Source organism: Monodon monoceros, unplaced genomic scaffold (genome assembly GCF_005190385.1).
Source record: "Monodon monoceros isolate NGI ecotype Baffin Bay Population unplaced genomic scaffold, NGI_Narwhal_1 Super_Scaffold_11, whole genome shotgun sequence".
NCBI lineage: Eukaryota > Metazoa > Chordata > Mammalia > Artiodactyla > Monodontidae > Monodon > Monodon monoceros.
This window is the reverse complement of record NW_021703767.1, coordinates 9,385,930-9,399,517: the sequence shown is the minus strand read 5'-3', so window position 1 is coordinate 9,399,517 and position 13,588 is coordinate 9,385,930. Positions and strand designations below refer to the sequence as shown.

Genomic DNA, 13,588 nt, shown 5'->3' with positions numbered 1-13,588 from the left:
CAAGGTATAAATAAAGGAGCATGGCCGTGTTCCAATAAAACTTTACTTACAAAACTAGGCGGTGGGCTAAGTTTGGCCAGCTGACCTTTATTTGCTGACCCTTACTCTATACAACAGCCCATTCTGTTTTACTTCCTGACATTAGAAATTCAGAGTGAAATGATATATTTGCGAGATGCCTGATCATTGTCAAATTAATTGTAGGGAAACATTTTGTAAGGAAGATATAGTCAACCAAAACAACAACAGAATCAGAGTTCCCCTCTCAGCACTTGTGATGTCATAATACAATAAGAAATATATATTTTGGTCTTTATCTCTAGCTCCCAGTCAGAGCTCCTAAAACCTTTGTGATTTCCTGAGCAATGTAGAGGCTAGGAGCACCTTTTGTGCTAATATTTAGTCTCTGATTCTGATTCCTGCTGTAGAGCTCCTAAATCCCTTGGAATTTACTAAGTGATAGAAGCATCTCTTGTTCTAATGAGGCAACTCTTGGTGGGTTCCTGGATGGCTTCAAGATGAAGGCTGGTCACCAGAAAGAGCTAGCCATGATGAGAAGCATGGAACTTTCAGCCCTACCTCCCCACACTCCAGGACTGAGTTAACAACTGATCATGCCGAGGTGATGAAGCCTTCATGAAAATCCCTGAACTATGGGGTTCCAAGAGCCCCAGGATGGTGAACGTCCACATGCCAGGAGGATAATGTGCCTGGAAAGGGCATACAAGTTTCGCACACTTTTCCACATACCGTGCCCTAAGCATCTTTCACATGGCTGTGCCTGAGTTGTATCCTTTTATAATGAATCAGTAGTCTAGCAAGTAATCTATTTTTCCAGAGTTCTGTGAGATTTTCTAGCAAATTATCGAACTCAGAAGGGGGTCATGGGAACCTCTGATTTATAGCTGGTTAGCTCGAAGCACAAGTGACAACCTGGACTTGCAGTTGGCATCTTAAGTTGGGGTGGGGGGGGGGGGAAAGTCTTGTGGGATCTGAATTGAATTGTAGGACACCCAGCTGGTGGTGGAGATTGGTCAGTGTGGGAAAAAGCACTCACACTCACACAAATTTAGTGGCCAGAAGTGAAGTGCGAGAGTAAAGGAAAACAGTTTTCCCTAGACAGCGCCATGCCACATGGAAACTCTCGGTGACATCACTAACAGGTCCTAAGTGCCTGGCACAGAAGAGATGTTCAAATAAAGTTGAATATCATTATTATTAGAACTACATAAGTAAAGTGTGAGTAGCTGAAGTTGTTATAACTACCATTACTAAAGCAAGCTACAAGATACTTTTTAACTGACCTCATGTCATAGTTTATGGATCACGAATTGCCAACTTTCTTTTCAGGGTATAAAGCTGAGGCCTGGACGATTAGAAATAGTCCCAGGTGCCAGGAATTAGAGGTAAGAGGAGGAAATGGTATAACCAGGTTTGGAAGCCCTTGCCAAGGGCAGGCATGTTGTAGGTGCCTTTCATAGCTATTAGAGTTTTTTTGTTTTTTGTTTTTGAACAAAATGGCACACAAGTTTCTTGGGATTTAGGCTATTTTGCCTAATAACAACAAATTTTATTGCAGCAATTTGAGACTAATTCATCCCTTAACTTCAAATCTCTCCTAGTTCACTTAGAAGTTTCTAATGTGGAGGCAACAACATTTCAGTGGAAAGGGCATATGCTCTGGGGAGCCAAAGAGATTTAGGTTCAGGTCCTCCTCTCTCATTACTTGCCTGCTGTGTGATTCTGGGGGAGTTATTTGACCTCTCTGGGTTCCAGTTCACTCACCTATGAAATGTGAATAATGATACCTACCATATAGAGATTTGTGAGTGTTATGAATTGCAGTGTGTCCCCAAAAAAGATATACTGACTTCTTAAGCCCCAGTACTTGTAATGTGACCTTATTTGGGGATCGGGTCTTTACAGAGGAAACTGAGTTAAGATGAGGTCATTAGAGTGGATCCTAACCCAATATAACTGGTGTCCTATGGAAAAGGAAAATTTGGACATAGAGATAGATACACATAGAGGGAAGATGATGCGGGGACGGAGACAGAGATTGGAATTATGTTGCCACGAACCAAGGAAAGTCTGGGGCTACCAGAAGCTGGAAGAGGCCAGGAAGCATCCTCCCCTAGAAGTTTCAGAGGGAGCACAGCCTGCCCACATCTTGGTTTTGGACTTTTGGCCCCTGGAACCAAGAGACGATAAACTTCTGTTGTTCTAAACCACTCAGCTTGCAGTACTCTGTTAAGGCAGACCTATAGCAAACTACTACATTTAGAATTCAATAATCATGGAAAGGAAGTGCATGGCTCAATGCCTGATCTGTAATAGATGTTCAAAAACTTGGGTGAAGAAAGAAATATTCTTTTCAAAGTCCAGTTCCCATATTGAACCCTTACTTTAGGCTGTACTAGGATACTTAGCATATGTTCACATTTATAATTCTTACAATAACCCTATACAATATGGGGACTGATCAGTCCCACCCACTTTAGAGATGACGGAACCACAGCCTTAGGAGGTTAACTTGCCCAAGGTGAACAGCTAGGAAGTGGACACTGTATGTCACCAACTCATTTAGGGTTAAGTTGCCTAAAGACGGGGTGCCCTGTCTGTAGCAATGTCACTAGAGGAATCAAGCAGTCAGAGTTGTGTAAAAGCCTTTTCCATAGGAAAATGTGATCTAAGTCTTCCATGCTAATCTAAAGCACTCAGTGGCATACATTAACCATAGACTCCTGAGGTCCTATATAACTTAATTCCACTAAAAGGATAGGTCATTGGAAAGGAGATATATGATGGGCATGGAGATGTGCTGCCGACACAGATCCTCCTTCAAAGAAGGGCTTGTTGCCCCAGCTGTCAATTCCTTCAGAGTTGTCTGAGCTACAGAAAGACCCCACCCGAGGTCACGGACTTCCAGAGCAGTCTATGGAGGAACAAGCGTTTCAGGCCAAAGTTGGCTCCTGTAACCACACTACTCACGCTAGAGCTCCCCCTCTAGGTTGACGGAGATATTGTCAGGCCTGTACCACGGGTGGGTGTCTCCTGCCCAGTTCTACTTCTCCACTGTTCCTTTTACCTGTTGTTCCTTAAAAATATGCTACACACCAAATCCCACCTCCAAATCTGCTTCCAGAAAACTCACTACGCTTTGCCTCTAACTTTGGCTGGCAAGGAGTGATACTGGCCCAGATAAGAAGCTGACAGAGTATCCAGGGAAAGAAAAGATCCTGGTATCCATGTCCTTGTGACTTGAGTCCAGAGGAGGAAATGCAATGAGTTGTGGATGCAGGCCTAAAGTGTATGTAATAAATCTCCACCCCGGTCATGGGCAGATTTGAAGTCCCATTGACTTAAAATGAAGAGACGGAATCTCCATAAAATAACAGCAAAATTAAGTGTTCATCTCCCCAGGGGGAGTCAGAAAGTATCCCTCTGCTGGTTATGGCATCAAATCCCCGAGGCCAGACAAATGCATTTTTTAAAGGAATGTGCAATAAGAACATTGAAAACTGATATTTCGAATCATACAGATCAATTCCAAAAATCATACATGCTTGGCTAAGAAAAGCCCATCCAAATGGCACTTCAGGCTATTACAGTTATGGGGGGAAAAAAGATATAAAAAGTCTTGTGATTTGCGCACAAAGACCCTTGGCTAGTAGTAATTGTTTCATAAATATGTTTTTTTTTCACATTTCCACCAAATCAAGGTCAAATTAAGCTAAGTAAAAGGAAGGAGGGGAAAGGAATAAATTGTTCCATGAAAATTTTTGAGCTGATTAAAAATTTACAGAGAAAGGAATCCATTCCAAGCACAGTCATGCCATATCTCCTGCATAAAGGGAGCCTGGTTACTTAACTCTAAACCCTGCCTTTCGGGCTATCTGATTACCCCTTATCAGGGGCCATTAGTGTCTGATAATAGCAACCAATCCCTTGTTTGGTCAGCCTTAATTTCCTTAAAGAAAAATCTCCTGCTTTGGCATGCAACGCCTCCCCTTGTCCACCCAATGGAGTAATGCAAGAAATAAAGATATACTTTAAGATCTGGCACCAAAAGGCAAGTCACTTCCTGCCTATCCACAAACATACTTTTCCATGTTCCTGTCACCAAGCAGTAGCATCTTCTTGTCCCAGGCTTTTGAACAGAGAAATGAAATAGCATGCAATATGTATTATGATAATTACAAAATATGTAGAATGCACGTCAACAGGACTGTAGAAATCTTTTAGCCCAGCCTCTTCCTTTTATGAGTGAGGAAACAGAAGTCCATAGCCTCATAGGGCAGTAAAGGTCAAGTCTAGATTTCTGATTCCCAAACCAGACTTATTTCCACTAAGACAAGTCGTGACCCTCATCATATCAAGTTTTCTACAATATGACGTAAGCAGAAAACAAACTATTCAGCCTGATTCATTCCAGGAATGTCATCTCACCTTTGCCATTGTGTGTCTTATGGCATTTATAAACATTTTAAAGAGAATTCTGACTAATTGGGATCCATCACCAACGAATAATGGCTAGAGGGGGAAAATCACCTTTGAAATGAAAAGTCCATGGGGCTATTGACCTCTGGTTTAAAAATGCAGTCTTTCCCAGTTTCCACAAAGGAGAAAACAAGATATAAAAAAGAAGATATAGAAAAGGGGGAACCCCACAAGAAGAGTGAAACTATGATTGGCAGGCAAACTATTACCAGAATATGGAAGCAGTGATGCTAATATGACAGGCAAAGCCAACAGCTGCTCCACTGGAGCTCAGATGCTCATTCTGCCTCTGCACTCAGAAACCGAGTTCTGTATGCAACAGAAAACAGCTCAGCCATCCCCATGTTGGGTGGACGCAAGATTTTAGGTAGTTATAATCCCTTCAGAGCCTGACTTTATACTTTATTCTGAAGAAGGAAACTAAGCAAATGACTTGGGGATGGCAGAAAAGGGGTGACCAGTGAGGGTGCCTTCATGCTGGGAGGGGCAGTGCCAACTGCTGACATGAGTCAAGAACTTCAGTAGGAGGAGATGTGCGCATCATACTTTTTCATACCTTCTGCCAGTTCAAAGTGTCAGGAAAGCAAATGGTAAAGAGAGGATCCCACTTAGCAGAGACCTGGGAGAAAGAACCAAAATGCGGCGTGCAAATTAAGTTGACAAAATCCAAAGGGTTGCTGGTGAGACCCAGAAGAATGTTAAGACAGCAACAACGTTGCCCATCTGAAATCAAATATCTGTTTCATGTCTGGTAAAGGCAGACTGCATCACGTAGAAAACTGAAACTGTGATGAAGAGAAGAGTTGGGTGCTCTGGATGAAAGCAAAGAGATAAGGAGATAAAAATGAAGACCAAGGAGATGGCAGATCCCCAGAACTGACACTGTCAACTTAAATACCATGAATTCTTGAGGAGGTATTTCAGCCAGAAAGGCTGAAAGGAAAGTTTTGATTTAAAATAATTTACAAAAAATGTTAGAGTTCAAAAAACACCTGAGTATGTGGAGGAAAAGGGTTCATTCACCATGTTCCAACCTAACTTGATGAGAGCAGCCCCCATCAACACACATTCTGACAACTCTTAAATCATATAAATGGAGAAAAAGAGCATATAAGCATTCAGGCAGGGGCGGCGGGGGAAAGGAAAGAAAAAGAAGTAATCTACAACAGAACAAAAATTAAAGCAGCTTCAGGTATCCCTTCCATAACACTGAAAACAAACAGAAAATGCAACTACAGTTCTGTCTAAATTTAAACTGGGCAAAAAGATTAAGAGAAATATACCGAATAATCAAGAAATGATTCAAAAAATTAAGATTTTGTGACCTAAAAGGACTGGTGGCGAACACTAAAATTCATTAAAGATGATCCAAATAAAGATTATAAAAGTGCTGATCAAACTAAAAATAAATGTAAAATACCTCTTAAAACTAAGGAATAGTAAAAAGAAAAAAAAATACTCATTGAATATCAATAATCCAAATCTAAAAACACAGGTTATATTTTTTAAATCTCAGAAATGAGAAAGGGGAATAAAAACACATTAAATCTCTTACTTGGCACAGAAAGTTTTTTAAAATATTATCTCATTCTTAATTTTATTATAGAAATACATATTTTAAATTTTTTTAACTTAAAGAGCCACGAGTAAAATTTAAACTAGAGTACATTAACTCAAAATCATGGAGAATGTAAAGGTAAAAAATAAGAACAGAAAAAGAACTCAAAAAAAAAAAACCCAGAAAACATTAAAAAGAAGGAAAAACTCTTCAAAAACACATAAATATCATGGCAAAAATAAATAAAAACATTAAAGGATGATCCGATTGGATTTTAAAAAATCAAACATAGTCTGCTCTCAAGAGATATGCTGAAATAAAATGAACAGGAAAATTTAAAAGAAAAAGAGAGAGCAGAAAGATTTATTACAGAAATTTTTAAGGTAGACTTTAAAAAGTAGGAAACTATGGAAATTATTTACGACAAAGTTGAATATTAAGAAGAATATTAAACAGTACAAGGACTGGAATTTTATATCAATAAAGATGGAATCCAAAATGAATACACAACCATAATAAACATCTGTTGACTACTACAGCATCATAATATGAAGCAAAAATAATAAGAAATGAGTGATAATATTTAAGCAAAAGAGGAAGCCACTACATAGAAATTAATAAGCACGCTCTTAAATAACCTTGAATGAAAAATTAAACCAACAAGTGGAGTTTTTTTAAATGAGTAATATTTTAAAACTATCAAAACTTTTGAGGTAGGATCAAATAGTACTCACAGGCAAGTTCACATTTAAATTCTTAGTATATAAAAAAAAAAAAAAAGTAAAAGAACTAGCCCTCAATGCAAAACCCAGGCATATCTATAGGATGCAGAAAAAATGTTTAATACTAGTTTTGTTAAACCATAGAATTAATAGGTAAATCCTGGAACAGATTTTTTGGAAAATGTAAACAAATACACACATATTTCTAGTCACTCAAAACAAGAAAATAAAATCAGAAATTGAAAATATACCTATAGAAATGAAAAAATATAGAAATGACCCCAAATGCAAAGAAGGTTTAAAAATATAAAAGCATAGTTTGTATAGTTCTGTGCTAATCTCCTTGAAAATCTTCAAGAAATGGCAGATTATTTTAAGAAAAGAAAATAAAAGCAAAAACATCTCACTCACTCAGATAAACCAAAACTATAGAAACGCTGGGAAAGTGACAATTTACTTCCAAGAGGTTATAACCCATAACAGGCTTTTTAGATATACTCTTAAATAAGGAATAGATTATTTTTATAATGTATAAATCATGTCAGAGCATAGAAATTATAGAAAGCTTGCCACCAACACCATTTATACAACTGGCCTAATTCTGAACAAAACCAGAAAAGAGAGAAAAGAGACAAACCAAAAAAAAAAGAAAGAAAAAAAATCCTATAGACTGATCTTATAAACATAGACACAAAAATTCTAAATCAAATACCACAAGAGAATTTCACATTATTTTAGAAGAATGACCCACCTAAAAATATTTACCTAAGGAATCCATGGGCCATTTAATATTAGGCATTGTATTAATATAATATGACACATCAGGGCCAATTTGGAAAACGGTGTGATACTCTCAACTCTATCCAAAGAGTTTCTAAAGTCAGCTGTTCACGTACTATCTAGATATTGAAGGGTAAAACATAATTTCCAGATAGCCAGATAATTCTTTAAGAAAAAGATCAAAGTCCAAACTATCCAGCTATCTGGGATTAAATATTCATTAATTCAAATAGAATATTCCTTGAGAAAGAGAAATATTATGCTACAAGCCATTTCCTCAATATTATGAGCAATAGGAACTCCCAAATCCAACCAAGAAGGACCTCCAGAGCCTCAACCTGGCTGTCATTTGACACAGTCATTTGCCCCTTTGTAGGTCATTTACTTCTTGTCCATCTCCCTCCATGACTCAGCTACACTACCCCTAGACACACTTGTATTTCATCTCCTCTTCATCCTCTTCATCCCCTGCAGGAACTTACTGGTAACATCCTCTTCCCTCATGGCCCTAGTTCTATCAGAACTCTCCATCCTGATTATTTCCTATCTGTCTCCTCTGAGACCACAGACTCCTGGGGCCCTGTGTTGTGTCACCATGTAATTTCACTACCCAACCACACAACACAGAGTAGGCACTCAATCCATTTTGATTCTTTGTTCAATTAATCAATCCAAAAATTTGCAAGTACATATCTATATTGATTTCTGTATAGCAAAACAATTCTAAACTAATATAACTGAGTCATATTTCCCTCCAACAAATGGGTCCAAAACTCTCACGCGCTCATACATACACATACATACCTCGCAAGTTTTAAGGCCTGATTCCAACTTTGCACTTGAAGTTTTAAGATTTGCCACAGGAATCTGGGGAACAAAAGCTAAAAATCAGTCTGCTGTCATTTTTCTTCCTGGTTTGGTTTCATCTGTGTAGACAATGAGAAAACACAACTAAGCTAATCCAAGTTTCCCACTTCAGTTACCCGTTGGGAAGGGGTGATCTCCCAATGAAACTCTAACCCAGAGAATTTAGTTTCCTCGGCTAACGGCCTGAACATCTCTCCTTGGTCAAATCCAAACAGACGTCCCTCTCTTTCATGGGGAGGGATAAATTGGGAATTTGGGATAAACAGATACATACTACTGTATTAAACAACAAGGACCTACAGGGAACTATATTCAGTATCTTGTAAGAACCTATAATGGAAAAGAATCTGAAAAAGATTATATATATATAAATATAACTGAATCACTTTGCTGTACACCTTAAACATTGCAAATAAACTATACTTCGATTAAAAAAATTCCCTCTCTTATAAAAAGGCAACTTTCTATTTTTTTACATTTCCTGTACCAAGTTATACTTATGAAGACCATACTAACATGGCCAGGTCCCACCCATTAACCAATTTGCCAGTCTTCATGGGAATAGAAACACTAAGAATCCTAACTATTGAACTAACTGGGAGAAAAAAAGACTGCCCTGCTTCATTTTTCCAACTCCAAAATTATAGATAAAACCCCCAGAATCCACCATGGAATTGGCTGAAATAACAATAGAAAATTCATTTTTGTGTGCCTTGATGCATTTTGAGTCTAGGGTTCTAAAGAGTGTCACTCTGATCTCTAATTGGGCTTTGAAATGGATATTTTTAAAGAATCAAGACAATCTTAAAAGTTCAGTTAGATGGAAGGGAGGCGGATGCAGCCTAGGTGGATACTAGTGGGTAGTCTGAAGAAAGGATGCAGCAGACAGACAAGACTAGCATTAACAACAGGACCACATTTGCATCGCACAACAGGAAGAGGAGGTTGGCACTGGTTCCAGAAACCTGAGCTATGAAGTCGGCAAATCCAAATTATTCAGTACAAATCCCCATTTTCAAAAGATGGGCCAGGTCCATAAATATATCCACAGTCCCATCTACTCAATGCACAGTTGCCTACCTAAATATTTTAGTTGTAGGAAGTAGAGCATCTACTGAGTTAAAAGGCAATTTTTACCCATCTTCTTATATCACAAAGCAATTATTGCTCAGTCACCACTTAATTTGTTCTGACAACCTAATGTCAGATAATACCAAAGAAAACAAATGAAAAATAGAAAGAATAGTTAAGTCTCCTATATGATATATGTTTATGCCAAAAAAGATTAGTTAAAAATCCATCTTCCTCCACCTGAATCCAGAGAATGTTTAAGGTAACTGTCAGTAAAATCATTACTAATGAAGTACCAGACTATGCAACACAATGGTTAGAAAGGAAATTTAAAAGATAAATGCAATTGCAGATGTCACAAATTTTCCATTAACGAATGAAGATGCTGGGAAAGTTCACATTTTTGGAACAGCCTATGAACATCACAAGTATTCAAAGCATCAAATCTTATTCGATCCTGTATTCTCATCCAACTCTCAGCCTTCTCCCTGTGCTCAGACTCCTCCTACTATGTTTCGGCATTTGACCTTCCTTATAAAAAATTGGGAAGGAAACTATTACAATCCACTATCCCCAACAACCAAACACCGAACCTACTTTCTTGGCTAGCATTGTCTGTGGTATTGATAAACAATCCATCTTTCAATTACAAACCATCTTCACTCACCCAATTCTCGAGGCATCTCAAAATCCCACCAAGGAGCCCACAGGAAGATAGCTTTGCTCATGAAAAGGATGGGGCTTGATCTAAAGATGAACACCCAACTGTACATCTGGATGGTAGGTTCTGGCATGGGGAGTTGAGAGCAGAGCAATTCACAAAGATGGCATGGAAAAGTAAAGAAAGGAGCAAGAGCGAGTGCTGGTAGTGTGGCAGTTTTCAAAGTAGGTTTCAAATGATTAATCTCTGCCAAAGGACATTCCCATCCATGCCTTTCATCTAGTAACTTGATCTTTTTCAATGGAGGAGAAACTTTATCTTCTTCCAAAGAACAATGGGGAGATAACTCAGAGGGAAGAAAGAACAAGAATTCACTGTCCCCTAAGACTTCTTCTAGAACATTTTAATCTCAGTTTCTTTTTACTGCCCACATCAACTTGAGAAACCAAATGAACTTCCATGGCTCAGCCCACCCTGGACTCTCCTTTCTCCTGAAGTCCAGGCAATGGCCAGCATTGCTTGGTGCTAATAGGAGGAGCAACTGTATCTCCCTCTTGGACTAACAAATGAATGAGTGACTGAGAATTGGTTGGCTCAGTAGTTACCATTCCTGAAAAATACCTTAAAAACAAAAACAAAAACAAAAACTCAAGAAAGAAACTAATGAAAACCTTCATGGTGAGGTACTATAAACTTTTAACCAGTTCAAAGACTAATTTTTTTAGAGTTGCACCAAAAGTCAAAACTAGAATCACCACATTTGTAAGATTGTTTAGAGATACCCCAAAGGTGTGCCAACCCTACAGCTTGGACTTCACCTCTGAGTCCACATGAATGATATACCTGTTGTATTGAGTTTTTTCTTATAGTTCTTGTTTCAGTGACGGGCAATTAGGACTATTTTGCTTTGAGCAAAACGCATAAAGCTAAAAACGTCAACTCAGTTATGCAGATGGGAGGGAACTCTGCCAGGTACTGAGACATAGATCTAGACTAAGACTTAGATGCAAAGAGAGCCAAAGCTTTTCACTATGCACTCCTTCCTCCAGGAATCCAACCTGTGCGCGTGCCAGGGGGTCCAAAAGCTCACGGAGATAGAAGGATGCAAGGCTTGGGGTGACAAAATCCATGCCTAGCAAGGGGCAGGGCAGGACTTGAATCTCAGTGGGGAATTAGTGCACAGACCAGGAGCTGAGGAAGAAGACTCATCAATGACCGCTCACCCAAGCTTTTGCGAGTGAAATAAAATAAGGCTGCAGGTTGCACGTGGGGTAGGCAGGACACCTGGGTCTCACCAGACTCAGGGTAGAAGGAGAAGGAAGTCATTCCAAGCCCCTTTCACCAGTGGAAATGGGCTGTTCAGTACATTGGTTAGAAGAGGCTCGAAGACTGGGCAGGACTAAGTCTGCAGCAGATGGGATCCAGCACATACATCTGGTCCAGGCTGGGATGGACACAATCATGATGAATCAGAAACACAGAAGCAGCCTGGGAAAGCACTTGTGCGATCCACTTCATAATCAATGCAGAAGTTTTGCAGCCCCCGTGCCTGAAAGCAGCACTTCAATTACTAGAGCTGCCAGTGAGCTGAGTCACACGTTAAGTGAGGCATTTGCCATGGAATAGAAATCACCTCAAAGTACATAGTCCTTTCATTCCTCAAACACTCTCTGAGCATGAGTGGGAGAGATGCTGGAGTCTGAAGACGAGCATGTGGTCAGTGTGAAGACATCCCTCCCCACAGCTTGTGGAGGGACCACAGAAAGTTTAAGCCCCAAACATTATCCTCTTCTTTATACTTAACAAGGGAATCTTGGCTTGAGGGTCAAAGTTTACATTGACAACAGCTTTCCCAATGTTTTCTTTGTTCTGTTTTGTTTACCAAGACTTATCTTCATAGCTGTCAGATTCACCCTACATGCAGTTTTTCTGCTTGTTTGTTTGTTTGTTTGTTTTACTAAGTGGATTTCATAATGTATTTAATACAGAGTGTGCTAAGGACATGCCGAGGTTTCAGGATCTGATCTATTTGATAACACTTTGGAACTACAGAATCAGTAAGAACTTTTCTACTCAACACTTGATGCCATTTTCACATAGCTGACGTGTACACAAATGCAGCTGTGCAGGACACTTCATGCTTTCTCATTATTCTTAGGAATAGCATGAGGCACTATTTCATTAAGTTGAGCAAGACGTGGACCCTTTTCATAGGAAAAAATTTCCCGTCTTTACCACCTATTCATCTTTATACCCCAGATGCACAGTAAGTGTTGAGGATGGAGTATGTGCTCCTGGAGTGATTCCTATTCAACACCAAATGCATTAGATCCCCAGTTGTTTAACTTATAATGTGTCTTAAATATGAACGCACCTAAAACTGGGAATAGATTCCCTCTGCTCAGAACACTTCTGAAACTATAAATTAACATTTAAAACAAATATAACCAAAATGATAAAAAGCCACAAAATTTCAAAGTAAATTCATGTAATATGGCAGGTGATGGTGTGACTATACAAGGGACCGTTGAGGAAGCTGTGGCCTGAGTCTGGACTGTGGCGTTCATTATTAGGTGCAAATGAGCTGTGTGGTTCTCCCAACACTTGTCTCAAACTACAATAAAGCTTTGCTTGTACAGCACTAGGTGACAGCCTTGGTCCCTCATGAGGAATCTCATTGTATATGTCCTAGGTCCAGCCCTGTTCTCACATTGGCATCTGATAATTAATATTAAGGTCTCTGCTGTCTTGCCATGCCAGGATCACTTTACCACAAACAGGACCAGGGTGCTTACCACCTTCTAATCATTTAATCAGTTTCACGTAGAGCATCTCCCGGCTGCCTGTAACTTCAGCCCTTCTACTGTTCAAAGGCAGGGTGATGATATACCTCCCAAAATCAGACTTGGAATTATTGCCCCAGATCACAGTAAGTTCCAAGAATTTATAGAGAGTTTAAGTTCTAAAATCAGCACAGAAGGCAAAAACTAAAGTGTAAAGTACACTTGAATTGTCTTAAATTGCAAATCAAACATGGCTTTATCCAATACAGCCCTATATAGTAATTCTTAGGCTCACTGCAGTTTGAGAACCACTGAAACAGTCTAAAGGGAAGAACACAAGGAAAGTCTTTCCAGGGAAGTCTGGGCATCCAACCATCCATGCGTCAGACAACCACAGTCCCCAGGGATGAATGGGAAATTCTGAAGTGTCCTTGCTCCCCAGGAGAATTCACTCCATTCTTTTCTAGTATCAAGCTTCCCAACCTAACATGTGTCAGTAGATACAGTCACGTTGTGAGGTCTAAACAAGATGATTGTGGAGTCTCATCCCAGGACTGGTGTATAAATTAAGTTGCTAAGTTACACGAGCGTGTGCACAATTCTGTTAATTCAACCTTGCATGGTGAGTTGATTGCCTTTTTGTTTC

At 39.3% G+C, this 13,588-nt stretch overlaps 1 protein-coding gene across 11 annotated transcripts in view; it reads right to left on the bottom strand.

Moving 5' to 3' along the window:
* Positions 1–13,588, bottom strand: part of SETD4 (SET domain containing 4) — a 409,208-nt gene that overhangs the window by 164,198 nt on the left and 231,422 nt on the right. The window contains exon 16 of one of the 11 annotated variants that reach the window (XM_029213920.1): positions 8,363–8,427. The exons of the other annotated variants lie outside the window; for them this stretch is intronic. The gene's annotated coding sequence lies outside the window, so the exon portion shown is untranslated. Of the gene's footprint in view, positions 1–8,362; positions 8,428–13,588 lie in introns of those variants that run through there. 11 annotated transcript variants of the gene reach the window in all.